General features: G+C 50.4%; 1 long non-coding RNA gene across 1 annotated transcript in view; it reads right to left on the bottom strand.

Moving 5' to 3' along the window:
• Positions 1-8,393: 8,393 nt before the first annotated feature.
• The window catches only part of 1700047F07Rik, a 54,685-nt gene continuing 47,898 nt past the window's right edge, over positions 8,394-15,180 (bottom strand). Inside the window, exon 4 of the long non-coding RNA XR_867984.2 lies at positions 8,394-8,503. This is a non-coding gene — a long non-coding RNA (RIKEN cDNA 1700047F07 gene). The remainder of the gene's footprint in view (positions 8,504-15,180) is intronic.

The following is a 15,180-nucleotide window of genomic DNA, read 5'->3' as shown; positions in this document are numbered from 1 at the left end:
AGCAGTGAGTCACAAAGACCAATAAGACACAGATCTGAGTCTGCTGAATGCCAGCAGGGTACACTAACCGTGCCTTTTCTCACTGAGGGCAGGGAGTAGTGTTTAAGATGGGGGGGGGGGCTTGTGTTTGGTACCTAGGTGAGATTTCTAGGGAAGGCCTGAGGTAAGAATATACTCCAGGAACATGCAGGGGGCAGGTTGAGTTAGGAAAGGGGTGTTGTTGACAGCTAGGGTCAGGGCAGGAGGGCCTGGGGTTTAGGTGTCACACCCAGGGAGCCTAAAATTGTCCTTTGGTTTTGTAGACAGTCATTTGTAGCTCTGGTGACCCTGGAACTTGTTATATAGGCCAGGCTGGCCTTCAACCTGAGGTTAAACTCCTACCTCTGCCTCCAGAGTACCGGGATTACAGGAGTTTACCATCGTGCCCATTTTAGGGGTTTCATTTTGTTTTGTGTCTTTTTGTTTTGTGTCTATCCAAGGTTTGAACAAGTTCATTGTAGCTTGCTCAGCTGAGAAGCAGGTTGGGGAGGGGGGACAAGAAGGAGGAGGGGGCTCAGGCCTGGTGGGAGGTGGAGTAAGATACTGTAAGCTAAAGGGTGTACCTGAAGATCGGATGGATGGACGGAGATGGGAGAAGGATCCAAGGTTTCAGGTCTAGGAAGTGGAAGAGACCCTGTCCCCGCTGATGGACTAGGAGCCGAGGAAGGAAATGAGTCTATTTAAAAATGAAACAGGCTTAGAGAGAATCGTTTGATCTTCAAGACTCCAGAGGCAACAGGAGCCCATGGAGGAGTGGCTGGGTGAGGGGTAGAAGGGAGGTGATGGGAAGCTAGCCTGGTGAATAATGGAGGAGGCTGAGCTTTGATGCTGAGCAAATGGTGCTGTGCGAGGGCTACTCAGGAACCCCCAGGGATGCCCATCCTCATCCCCAAACCCCTTGTCAGGCTACCTCTGTCTTAGCAGGACCGAGTGTGACTGACAGTCGTGGAGTCCCAGAGCCTCCCTAATAGGGATCCACCCAGGCAGGACTTCCTGCACAGCATTCCTTCTAAGAGGCCCTGGACTTCTGCCCTCACACTTTTGAGGACAGAAAGAACAGACTGGGGACAGGAGAAAGGGAGCCCTGGCATGGTGGGGCAGCCTCATCCACTGTTCATGTGCCCACCCTCCACTCTTGGCACCCAGGAGTCCCAAGGCTCTGGGGAGACTTAGGAAGGCCTTCCTTGCCTTGCATAGAGGCCAGTGAAGCCAAGCAAGGGGAAATCTGGGAGAAGCATTGGGCCGCAGGCTTCTGCCTCTCTTTTTGCTCATAGCTCTCCAATTTCACTCACTCTTCATCTCCCACCGACCCGTTCACCTGTGGAAGACCCAAGTCACCGTTTGCCTGCTCACCCTTCTGCAGCCCCTACTTCAGCTCCTTTTTCTGTAAAACAGAGGTATCTGAGCATACCTACCTTATAGTGGACGTGAGGGGCACTGTAAGACCCTCTGAAGCATGCAGCTCATACCTGACTATAACATTTTCCTGTCCAACTGACTCTAGGGCAAGAGTCTATTCTCTGCAGCATCCTGTACCCCGTCCCGCCTATCAATAAACCTGCCCTCCAGCTGTGCTGACTCTGGACCCCACAATTCACTCACTGTCCTTCTGGAAGGGGGTGTGGGGGTGTGGTCCAAGTCTAGAGAAAGCAACAATGAGCACAGACTCAAGATGAGCCCTGAGGTGCACTTCCCAGGCCAGGGAGGTGGCAGGAATCTGTATTAAATCCTGTTCCTGGCAGGAAAAGGCCCTTTGTTGGCTATAGGATACACTGCGGGTGTGCACTCCTGATGCAAGCTTTGCTTCTATTATTATGGCTTATTTATTTAATACTGGGGTCAACACCACTAGGTGGGAGGGGCCATCATGGCTCCTTTAGAGAACAGGAAACCAACATCACAACTAGCAGTGGGTGGCTGGCACCTGGCTCCTTCAAGACCCCTTGTCAGCCTCCTCCTGTGGCTCTGATATCATCTCCCCCTATCGAGGTCCAGGCTGTTGTGGTTCTAGGCTGCTGTGGAGCCTCAGAAACTCTACCACCACTGCCTGCCCAGCATGAAGATTGCACCTCACAGGATACCGGATACCATTAATCTAAAAGCCATGACTCCCTGTGAGCTGCCTCCTGCCTGGGCTCATGAAAAGCAATTTAATGTGTGTTAAGTCTTGCAGAAGAGAGGAGAGCAGCACCTTGTGTGGCTGTGGGCAGCTGCCTGAGACACCCTGTTGCCAAGCACAGCCACGTGCAGCCTCTGATTAAAGTTTGCATTTGCAAGTGCCCGCGTACCCAGCGCCTATGGCTCCACCGAGCTAAGGGGCCACGACCCTGATCACTCTGGCTACGTGGATGAGCCCAGATGCTTCTTAACACTGGACATAGACTTCTCCTAGGTGCCAGTTAGCAAGTCCTCTAGGCCCCGCCCAACAGTTACCTAGCAACATTTTGTGTCTCCGCCCACCAGGTACAAGCCAGGAGCCAGGCCTGTAAGAAGACCTCTGGTTACATCTCCTGCACTCTCCCTCCTCTTTCTTTATGTCCTTCTCTGCCCACCTTCTTTCTCTGCCTCCACCACTTTTCCATCCCACCAAATAAACCTCCTTTATACTAGGCCTGTTGCTTGGCCTGATTGCTCAGGGGACACCTTGACCTAGTCACTGAGGTGCTCTCTCCCGCCACATCACACTGCCACACTGCCACAGTGCCTCTGCTGTCATGGCCCAGCCTAGTGGAACTTCTGACTTTCCCAGCCAGTCTGCCCCAACTGCCATACCCTGCTGCACCCAACTAAAAGCATGATAGGCCTTGCATGGTAACCTTGAGTTCCAAAGCAAGGGTTTCAGCCTGGACACAGGAGAGAGCAGTGGACAGAGGTAGGCCAAGCCGACTGGGAAAGCTACGCAGTGTGGGGAAAGGCTTTAGGGAGGTTTCTTCATGCGTGTGAGCAGTGGGTTATACAAGAGAGCAGGATTGCCTTCTTTCAGGTTGATATTAAGGAGATCGGATTTGATCTGGCTCAAATCCATGCTGTGATGTTCTTGGTTCCAGAAATAGAATGCATTCCAACATCTTTCCACCCACTCATATACTTATCCATCTACCTCCACCACCCATTAATATATCTATCTAAGTCAAGGTTCTGTTGCTGTGATGAACACTCTGATTTGGTCCACACAGTAAGGTCATGGGGTGGGTCCCTGAGCTACCCTTGTGTACATGTCCCCATAGCAACAAGTCATGACTTCAGAAAGATTCTTGGCAGTGTGAAGTAGTTTTTCAGTTCATTAGCGTTTCTGGGGTTGGAGCGAGGCGGGCACAGGGCGCTGGAAACAGTGGCGAGCAGAGCAAATCACCAGGCATAAATGTTTCCTTGGGTGTATAAACTACTCCTGGAACTCACGCTCCACTCTGATCAGAAATGAAATACGTCCAAGCTGGGCCTGTTCCATGTGTGGGCCTGGCATCTTCTGGCTTCTTTATCCTTCCTAATCCTCTGGGCAATTTATGAAACCTGCCAAAAAACCACATGCCACAAACCCTATGGATCTCTCCAGCGGAGGGCTGCCTCCTTCCCTGCCATCAGCAAGAGTTGACCTGCTGGTCGTGCCTGGAAACAGGTTGGAGCTGCACACAGTAAACCCTGAACAGCAGTGAGTCGGAAGACGGCTCACCAGGTGACCTTCAGCACCCCAACAAGGACTGGACTTGGCATACGTACCAACTGCAGTCTCCCCCCACCCCCATCTGTATTTCCTACATTGTGGATTCAATCAACCAACGGGTGAAAATTGCATTTGTATTAAACATATACAGATATTTTTCTTGTCATGATTACCTAAACAATACATTGTGACAATAATTTACATAGCATTTACATTTGATGCGTTATAAGTTATCTAGGGATGATTTAAACCATTCGGGAGGTTGTGTGTAGGTTATATGCAAATATTGCATCATTTCGCATAAGGGTCTTAAGTATCTGTAGATTTTGGTGTCTGAAAGCCAAGAGACAGCTATATTGACATTGATTCAAAGGTTTATGGGGAAAGATAAGATACCTGTTTGATTCATAATGTCCTCCGTGGTCATGACAAGTGAGGCAGAGCAACACTACAGAATATATTTCCCATCTGTAACAGATTGCTCCAAGGGCCTATCGCTCAGACACTGTGGCTTCTGTGTGCCCTATCTGCGTAATGAGGTGACAATGTTTTCCTATTTGTGGACTTGGAGGTTAGACCAGGACAAAGACTTCCTCTGCTCCTGTTGTACTTCATGTTACTGTTGAGGCTGGGGGTGTTTTAAGAGCTTTCACACGACTTATCTCTGGGTTCCCGGCAGCCCTCGAAGGTGGTCTTTAGTCGATATCAGTGAATGAATGGATAAATGCTGGGTATGCGGGCAAATGAATGAATGAAAAATTCCAACCTCGTGAGGTGTAATGAGAATGAACTCATCATTTAAAAAGGGGAACGAGGACGGGAAGGGGAATGTGCAAGATAAAATGTCCAGAGTGCTCAGGAGGAGAGAAGACGTGAGGACAGGATATGCAGGGAGGGAGTGTTTACCTTATCTGGGAGATAAAGCTTGCCAAAGCTCCAGGAAGAGCCAAAGAGCCAGCAAATGGAGATGCCCCCTGGCCTCCCTCTAAGGGCACCAGGGGCAGGGATTAGGCCCTAGTAGCTTGGGTTTTCTTTGGCAAAATGACTGCCCCCGCTTCCTCCTCTGAGAGTCTATGCCATGTGCCCTCCTGTTGCAGGCTCATAGTCAGGGCAGCAGTGGTGCAGAGAGAGAAAGGTAAATGTGAGGGAGATTTGACCAATTCCCCAGCGCCTCATCATGCTCAGTACACCAGCACACACATCGACATTAAATACAAGCTACGCTGCAAAAAAGGTGACACTGAATGGCATGCTGTGCCCTGATTTTGTCACTCAGCAGTGTGTTGAAATGTATTCATCTGTGTCATCATTTTAAAGGTGAAGAAACTTCAGCGCAGACATGTTGGGCCATTTGCCTACACGTCCACGCCCCTGGACTCTCCATTTGCCTACACACCCACCCCCATGGGCTCTCCCTCTCTTCCCTCGCTTTAACTTTCCAAAGGACTGAACTCATCTGAAACATGGAGACAAAGAGCTGAAAACCTTGCCGTAGAACATGCATATAGATGACTTTCAATGCGGCTTTTACTTGACTCTGTACCGAAAGAGCTGTTTGCATGACCCAGGTAGTGCTGTGTGCTGATACACACAGGTCTGAGGTCTTTTCTTCTGACAGGCTAAAGCCTTAATTGAAAGTGCAGTCGTGCATTCCCCTAAGCTGGGAGATGGAGAAGAGAAACCAAGGTGCCATTGATGGAGAAAGTCTTTAGTCCTAGCTGGCCACCCAGCACACCCACAGACTGTAAGAATCACGTGTCTACTGTTTGCACCCGGGGATGCCCAGTTGTTCTACAGCATAGTCTGACTGATAGACCAGGGTGCACTGCTAAGTCACTCAGCACCCCGCCCCCATCCGGGCTTCAGTTTTCTCATCAGAAAAGTAGAAACAGTAACAACCTGAGTCAGCCTGAGTGTGGTGGCCCAGGCCTTTAATCCTAGCACCCAGGAGGCAGAGGCAGGTGAGGTGGATCTTTCTGAGTTTGAGGCCAGCCTAATCTACAGAGTCAGTTCCAGGACCTGCAAAGGCTACACAGAAAAACCTTGTCTCTAAAAACCTATCCAACCAACTAAAACCCCCTGCCTGATGGGGCATTCTTGCATGAGTCAAGCGGTGGTGAGAGCGGAGAGCGGGATCCGTGTCAGCTTCTTAATGCACAGCCTTCCATGAAGTGACATTTTTCACCTTGCAGGACCCACTGACAAGCCTTGAAATTGACTTAGTCTGTTGCCATTAGTACTTCATTCTGATAGACTCAGCTAAAAGAGAAAGTTATCAACACATGTCACAACTGAGGTAAATATTGCTTTCTGGCATTATTTTCTCTCTCTCTCTCTCTCTCTCTCTCTCTGTGTGTGTGTGTGTGTGTGTGCATGTGAAGCAAATTTTCTAGTGTCCACAGACCAAAAAAAAAAAAAAAAAGTGCAAAGGTCTGGCCCCCGTGTGGCAGCTACCATACTTACTGAGTGGGGTCATGTGCATAGCATTCAGTGAGCACTTAAGTAGAGCCGTGGTTAATATCATTAGTGTTATGTTGTCGCTAGGGTTTTTCTAGTTCTTACTTCATGTACTCATTCATTTGCTTATTTAACCACTCAACAAACATTTGCTGAGTGTGGAGGGATGGGGCATAAAGGCCACCCAGCTGTAGGCCCTGTCTCTGTCCGGATCCATTTTGTTCTGTTTTATGGTACTGGTCTCTTGTATGCTAGGCCATTTTCTTAGCCCCTTAAAAAAGGTTTCATTCTGGCACAGTCTCCCACTAGGTCCCCCAGGCTGGCCATGAACTCAGTTTATCCTAGGCTGACCTAAGCTCTCTATGTGGCCCAGTCAGCCCTTGAATTCGTGATCCTCCTGCCGCAGCCTGGGCTTACAGGCCTGCACCACCACACTCTGCTTTGAGATTGCGGCCCTGTCCATATGAATGTCCTAGTGAGGGGCTAAGAGTTCCAAACATGGCAGCCTGAGTCTGAGTCTCCTCTGCCTGCCAGCTGTGGGACCTCAGGCCAATTACTTAACTGTGTGCGTCCTCCATAAAGCAGGGGTAGGGATCACGCTGATAATCTCGCCGAGTAGCCACGGCAGCAGAACAATACAACAGGGATGTGTGTGAACTGTTACTGCTGCTCTCAACACACAAGTGTGTGACCTGAAAGGGACCCTGGAGACTCATAGATGGCAGGGAAAGGGGGACATTTTGTGCTGAATTTGTTGAACAGTGAAAGACACAGACCGAATCTTGGCCAGTAAATAAAGCCTCGAGGACTTAGGAGAGGTGGCAGCAACAGAAGAACAGGGCAGTTTCAGCTGTCCCCCGTCCAGCTGGGCTGCTTTTAGAGAGGGAGCCAGGCTCCAGAATCTCTGACTTGGTCTTCAGCGCCTATTGACTTTCCTTCTGCCCCCAGGGAGACATGAGGAGCCAGGCAGCATTTTCCAGGGCCATAAGGGGTGCATCTCCCCTTGGTGCTTGCTCTCTGGGGGTCAGTAGCTTGCACCATGCCTAATTGTGCTTGGGAACACTTGAGGCAAGGCAGTCGCTTAAGTGGCACTTCTCGGAATGATGAATGTGCTTGCTTAGATCTGAATGAGACCGAATCAGCAGATACAGTGTCTCACTGGAAACCGAAGGGATGGAGAACTCTCCTTTTCTCCCTTGAAAAAGCATGATTTTTCCCCCCAATTGCAATTAAACAGCCCTCCGGGCTGATTTTGCTTCTCTACTGCTGACATTGAACAATGCCAAACAAAGACAGCAGCTCTGCTCTCCTTAAGATGTGCCTGCGGGGCTGGGGAAGCCTCCACTGCAGTCTCTCAGGGAGACAGCTGACCAATGCCACCGTTCAGGCTGTGAGGGCTGCCTGACACCGGTTTGCACGGTGGCTTTTCAGACTCTGTGGACAAGGCAAGTGAGACCTTCAGTTTAATGTCGCCATGAGGCACAACTACTCGTGGAGCCTAGGAATATCCCAGTTTGCCAAAGATCTCAAAGTCTGTGTCGTTTAGATTCTCACTCAAGGCCTTAAGATTTTGAGAGCAGTATGTGTCGAATAGACTTTATGAAGTCATTCCAGCCTTGCAGGAGCCAACTGATATGAGGGCTTGCTTTGCCCCTGAATCCCCTTCCATCACCTCCAGACATGGGGACATGGAGGCCAAGCCTCCCATTTTGGAAACAGAATAGATGATTTCCTCCCTCCTCCTCTTCTTCCTCCTCTTCCTCCTCTTCCTCCTCCTCCTCCTTTTCCTCCTCCTCTCCTCTTCTCTTTTCTCCTCTCCTCTTTTCTTCTTTCTTCCCTCATCTCTTTTCTTCTTCCTTTTTTGAGGCAGAGTCTCACTGTATTACCCTTGGCTGACCTGGAACTCACTCTGCAGACCAGGCTGACCTTGAACTCATAGAGACCCACCTGCCTCTGTCTCCCATGTTCTCGGATTATAGGCATAAGCCACCACACCTGGCCTCTCTCTTCTTGAAATCAGGGGCATAGGTTCAGCCCAGAACTACACTGACTAGGGTACAGGCTCTAAATGATCCATCCTGGAATGGGAGGGCTTTCTGGGTCCTTCTGTCTACTGGCTATTAGTCTTTTTTTTTTAAGATTTATTTTATTATTTATAAGTACACTGTAGCTGTCTTCAGAGAACACTCCAGAAAAGGGTGTCAGATCCCATTATAGATGGTTGTGAGCCACCATGTGGTTGCTGGGATTTGAACTCAGGACCTTCAGAAAAGCAGTCAGTATTCTTAACCATCTCTTTAGCCCGCTGGCTATTAGTCTTGCTCTTCTCAGCCTCAGTTTCTTCATCTATAAAGCAAGTTAATACAAGAAAGTATTTAGCACATGCCTGGACAAGGTGAGGCTCAATGAGGCTTAACCATTAATATTTCCAACGGTGATGACTTCCATGTCCCGCAGATGGAGGAGCATGGAGGTAGCACTGGTGGCTGGGATACCAAGTGCCAGGCAAGGAAATCATATGCAGACTAAGGTACAGTGTGGCGGACCCTCACTGGTCTGGCAAGCCTTGGCTCAAACTCCTTTCCTTTCAACAAGTCCCTCTTCTGCTTCAGTTCATTAAGTCTGTTTTTGTTGCTGTTCATCAGGGCCCTGACCCATACAAGCTGGACTTAATCCCCAGAATGGCTTACAGGAAGCTTTAGAATTGAGCTGTGTGGTAAGGCTGCTGTGGATTAAGACTGCAATATCCTGTGTCTGATCTTCCCTGTTCCCCGCACCCCCAGAAGGCACAGAACAGCCTGTGTCTCCCACTGGGTCTGCAAGCACTGGGGAGTCACAGGGCAGTCAGCACAGCATCACAGTTCAGACCCTGAATCCATCACTTAATATCTCCTACCCTCTAGCCTCCATATCCTCACTGGGAGACTTGGGAGAACTAACAACCAGAGAATTCTCTGAGAGAGCCCTGCACACACCACACTGGTGGTATGGGTTAGTAACATGATGGTGGAGCTCACTGAAGAACTAGCTGGTTCTTTTGGGCAGGAAATGGGCTCTGGACTTGCAGGGTTAATGTGGTTGTGGAAACAGCAGAGACCTTCAGAATGGAACGTTAGCCTTTGCAAGGCTCTGGCTTGACAAGTTCCTGGACCACTCAGGGGTTAGTCATGTTCAGGACTGGCTTGTTCAGCCTGCCCCAGCCACCTTGGTCCCTTGGTTTTCCTATGAAAAAAGAAGGCTGGATAAGCATCTGTTAGACCAACAAATCAGAGAAGAGTTGACACCTGCAAGAAGCGGTTGCAGATAGAGTCCCAGCGATGTCACCAGCTCGCTGTGTGAGACCTTGAACATAATGAACTCGTTTCTCTGAGCCATGATCTCTCAGTCTGCTCCTCATGAAGTTTTTGTGAGGATTAAGCATTTAGCACTGGGTTTTAATAAACAGCAATTAGTATTACTCCACGGCTCAGATTCACCTCGTAGCAGGCCTCCTTCACCTCCTCCTGTAATTGCCACAGGGACCAGCGGGAAGGGAGTGCTTCCAGAACAGGGATTGAGTAACATTAGCCCTGCCCTGGGCTCACCAGCATCCGCAGCAACCAAGGACGGACGTCCTGGGACTTAGACTCTGGGCTCCTAAAGGGGGAGAGATGGTTAATATTTTGGCCCAGAGCCTCATTCAGAAAGTGGATGAGTTTAATTCTAGGAAAATGTAGAGTGATGTCATTCTTTCATTCCTGAGACTTCCAGGCACCTGCTCCATTCAGGAAAAAAAAAAAAAAAAAAAAAAGAAGTTTATATTGAGAAACACTTTCTCCACAGTCCTTAATCACTACCTCATTGAAGCTCACAGAGCAGAGCATCTCCAGCGAGGAAGTGTGTCAGAGTGGCAGGCGTAGTCTGAAGAGGGAGGCAGAGCATCCGGGGTGGCAAGGACACCTCTCTGACTGGGCTGGGCTGGGGATTGTCCAGACACAAGGGTGGGTCAATGAAACTTGGTCACAGACTTGAAAATAGGAAATAGTCATTGCCCTTAAAGCGACCGGAAAACACTTGTGTTAAATTCTGAGCGCGGGCTGGTGAGATGGTTCGGTGGGTGAAGGTGCATGCCTCCCAGCCTGGCGAGCTGAGTTCAATCATCAGAGTCTAAGGAGAGAGGTACGTTTACAGTTCTGTTCTCTGACCTCTACAGTGGGCTGTGGTACTCAGGTGCACATACCCATGACAATATTTCAAAGCTTGGTAAAGAAAATCTTTAAGTTCATCTATCCAAATGATCAACATGCAGATACAGTGATAACTAATAATAACTTTGTAGCTATTCTAAAGGCCACTGCAGTTTAAAAGGGTGAAATTTGAGGTCTGTGAATTGTTTATCTCAATGAGGGTTGGGATAAAAATAAGAGACATTTAGCAAAAAGTAACTTAGAGAACTCTTGCAGCTCAGTAGATGATAAACTCTACTTAAAATCGAGCAAAAGAGCCAGGCAATTGATGGTGGTTGGTGCACAGCACTTGGGAGGCAGAGCCAGGCAGATTTCTGCATTTGAGACCAGCCTGGTCTACAGTATGAGTTCCAGGTCAGTCAAGGCTACACAGAGAAACCCTGTCGAGAGAGAGAGAGAGAGAGAGAGAGAGAGAGAGAGAGAGAGACCACTCAGTGGTAAAGAGCACATGGCTGCTTTTCCAGAGGTCCTGAGTTCGATTCCCAGCAACCACAACCATCTGTAATGGGATCTGATACCCTCTTCTAGTGTGTCTGAAGACAGTTGCAGTGTATTCATATAAATAAAAAAAATCTTTTAAATGAGCAAAATATTTGAACAAGTCATTTACCCAAGCAAGTATATGAGTGACAAGCACCTGGGAAGATGCTCATTAGGGACACGAAAATTAAAATCATAAGGAGATATTGCCACCCACTCAGGAGTTCCACTATGTCGACCTCCAGAGAGTGCAATCAATTCTGGTTGTTTGAAGGTAGCCTCTACCTCTCCTCACCTGAGGTGTCCACCCACCCGCTGGGGTCAGGAGCACACTCAAGCCACCCATACACGGCAGTGTCTGATGCCAGGCAGGGCTCGGGAGGAAGGTGGGAGTAGCTAAAGCCACTCTGGGGAAGGGCAGCTACAGGCTCTTTGATTCAGTCAGGGACAGGTCTGTTTGGGGAGTGTCTGGGAGGAAGATATTTTCCCCTTGTACCCGGGGAGTGTTCTCAGCAGAGCTTGATAGGTTGTCAGAATCTATTCAAGCGGCTACAAAGACACACTGGAGACTGTAATTTAGAAACAAAACACATGTATTGCCTCTAGTTCTGAGCGCGAGCAAGTCCAAGATCAAGACACCAGCAGAATTTGAAGGCCTCATGGAGGGACGCTCTTGTCCTGTCCTCCCCCGGAAGGAGCTTCCTTAGCCTTTGTTAGAGGGATGCTACCCCGTTCAAGGGGGCAGCGCTCTCCTGTCTTCACGGCTTCCCCAAGGCTGTACCCTTCCGTGCTATCTCCCTGGGAACTGGTTCTGAGGTATAACTGAGGGAGATGTCGGTATCAGACAGGGCGGGAGACAAAGGAGGACAGTGAGGAGTGAGCAGGAAGCAGTCGGTGGAAGGCCCGGATGGCAGACACCATGCCGATGGCAGAGTTAAAATGAAGCAGCGCAGAGCCTTCAAGGGATCACTGAGCTTGAAGACAAAGCAGCAGAACCACGGGGAGTCAGAGCACAGTGCTCCCCCCACTCACCCAGTCAGAGCACAGTGCTCCCCCGACCCAGCCAGGGCACATTGCTCCCCCCCAACCCAGCCAGAGCACATTGCTGCCCCCCACAACCCAGCCAGAGCACAGTGCCCCCCCACAACCCAGCCAGAGCACAGTGCTCCCCTCCCCACAACCCAGCCAGAGCACAGTGCTCCCCCAACCCATCCAGAGGCAGAGGACACAAAGAGAGGGTACACGCGAAGACACCTGCTTCCACTTTGCAAATGGGGGCTTTAGTGCCTGGCATCCTGGCTCTTGTCCAGTGGGCCACTCCATGGCTGTGTGTCTGAAGGTCAGAGAGATCCAAGAGGGGACAAACAGTGTGCAGGTTAACGGGGGGGGGGGGTATCTGGAAGCCTCATGGATGGAGACACTGCTGAAGAGATACAGAGAGCGGGCTCAGGCTGGGGTCAGGTGCCAAGGGGGCACCTATGCAAAAGGCTTGAGAAAAGAGAATGAAAGTGAGCCACCTGTTTCCCTGCCAGCGCCTTGCTGGCTGTGACTTGAGACAGCATAAGGCAAAGAAAGGAGTGGGGGAGGGTGCTGGCCCCCAAACTGGAGAAGACAGGCCTCACAGAGGTGCCAGACAAAGGAGCCCATTCTGGGTAACCCACCAGGCTGGTGTCCTAATGGCCCAATCTGGTTTGCTTTTTTTTTTTTTTTTTTTTTTTTGCTTCTTTGTTTTTAAGATTTGGATCAAGCTCCTGTCTAGGCCTCCTTCACTCACGTTTCCAGCCCAAGCAGGTGGCATCTGAGGGTGTCCTAGGACTGAGAGAGCCACAGTCCTTTACCAGTATTACAGGCTGCTGGCAGCTGGGCTAGTAAGTGACTAACAGTGACTCCTTTGGGATTCTCTGGACCCATCCAAATCTTTTGTCTTCACCCCAGGCTTTCGCCCTCTCTCCACACAGCTGGGCCTGGACTCTGGACTCCTCCTCCCTCTCCCGGGCTGTGTCTCCCCTCTCCCGGACTGTGTCTCTGTTTTTTAAGATTGCTTGGTACTCCTCTTGAGCACCTGCCACCCCAGGCCAAGGGCTCTCTGAACCCCAATTACACGGCAGCCCACTGGAGCAGGCCTGATGTCCCAGCAGTGTACCAGTTGTCGTTTGTAAAAGACAAACTGGTGTCTTACACACACACACACACACACACACACACACACGCCTTGCTCTCTGTCTCTGAGAATGCCACACCTTGGTGGCTTCGTACCACACTCTGTGTTCCTTTCTCTCGCTCTCTCCCCAGATCCAGTCAGTCAGGGGTCCCACTGAGGACACATGCTAAATTCTTCTCAGATCTGCCTAATACTTGCCCAAGCTCAGGCCTTCTGAAAGGTTCCATAAGAGACAAGAGCTTTTTAGCTGTGCGTGACAAGCTTACTTCTTAAGCTGAAGAAAAAGACTGAGAATATTGGCTCACAGGACTTAAAGGTTGAGGGCTCCCCTCTGTTGTGGCTGGATCCAGAGATGGAGCCATGTTGAGGGAGCCCAGGCTCAGTGCTTTGCTGTTTGTTGGCAGTCAGAGTAGTGGGCTCTAAGTTCCTCATATCACGGAGAACAGGGAGAGCAGCCTTCCCTACAGATGCAAACAGCTTCATGGACTGTGACTGGCTTGCACTACTGCCCCTAGTCACCCAGGTTGCTCGGCAGGCCTGGACGTCCTCTGAAGACACCCCCCTCCCCAAGGTGTGGGGGTCTACTCCGGGCATGTGCTCAGCTCCGTGGCTTGGCATCACCTAGACCACAGGCCCTGGGTAGGCAGGAGATGGAAGACATCCATGCCTCTGTTCAGGTGGGCAAGCTGTCCCAGAAACGGATGCCAGAGGAAACAGCCAACCCTGCTTGAGTCAGGAACGAGCTAGCAGTGAACAGGAAGCTGCGAAGGTCTGCCGAGTGAGAGCACCATGGATTACAGTTTACACAACACACACAGTCATCACTAGTACCAGTCCTAAGCAGGTGTGGGAGTCACTGTGTTGTGTGCGCTATCTACTCAGTGCAGAACTTGGCTCCTGTGTGTCTGCACAGTGGGCTCTCCTGCTCAATGCCAGAAATAACCAGATCAGACCTGCCCCTGGACCCCAGGCCCCTTACTCTCCCCTGTGCACAGGGGGTGGGAGAGTTCTGAGTCACCTTAGAGTTGACTTTAGGATGGAACCCAACCCACATACTGGGCCTGGGATTCAGGCTTTTCCTGGGTCTAGGGAGCCAAGTTCTTCCTGTGAATATTAAAGGGGAGGAGAGGGGGCAGGACTCTGACATTCCGAATTCTCTCCCATGCAGACCCCATCCTGGTGAATGATTAAAGGGGTTCCCTGAGAAGCCCTTTGAATCAGCACCTCCCTCATTGCAACTCCAAGAGCCTCTGACCCGCTCCTTGATAAGTGGATTGCCTACCTAGCTAAGTGTTATCTTGCAATTTTTTTTTCTGTCAGGGACTTTCACAGTTCCTTCTGAAGCATCAGGCCTGCTCAAGGCATCAGGTGGGTAAACACTTGTCTAAACCTGATGTGTTCAAGATATCTGGCTGTCTAGTCCTTACGAAGAGAAGAAAAATGGGGACCCTGGGTTGAATGTTTGTATGGAGGACACAATTCCTGGGCGATGCCTGTGGCCGTGGCCTGAGAAGTTGACTGTCCTGGAGTGCCCCCTGCTGGCCACAGTGACAAATGGCACCTCCAGGGCGCAGGCCTGGGTTGGGTGGACAGAGCCTCAAGGAGCTGGCTGGCTGCAGGCCTGCTCTGCTCTGTAAGTCTGAGGACTTCCAGGCCTGCCGAGCGAGCTATCATCCTGGGCATGGGTAGTGCAGCTCAGAGGAGAGGCCAGGACCAAAAGCCTCTGCTCACAGAAATTTGAAAATGATGTTTTTCTTTCTGTTGTCAGCAGAGAGAATGCGTCTGCCCACTGGGAAATGCCTGAGCCTCTTTGGACATGTCCTTGTCCTCTTCCCGGGTTTTGTTTGCCCTCCTGTAAGATGGGGCTGAGACCTGCCGATCACAGCACCAACTGAGTGGGATCCGCCAGATGTAGGATACAGCACACTTTGGTGTGTTCCTCCAGAGCCTACAAGTGTGCTGTCTCAGCTACGAACACAGACTGACTGGGAGTGTGGCTCAGTGACAGAGAATATGCCTACCATTCACCAGGCCCCAGGTTCCTGTGGCCACCCTGTCTTGTGGCTCAGATAGAAAGAATTCTGGGGCGCTGGGCAGGAAGGGGAACCGTCAGCCATTATGGGACACTCTCTTTCTAGCTGAGCCCTGGCTAAGGA

This window comes from Mus musculus, chromosome 4, assembly GCF_000001635.26.
Source record: "Mus musculus strain C57BL/6J chromosome 4, GRCm38.p6 C57BL/6J".
NCBI lineage: Eukaryota > Metazoa > Chordata > Mammalia > Rodentia > Muridae > Mus > Mus musculus.
This window is presented reverse-complemented; position numbering and strand designations above follow the sequence as displayed.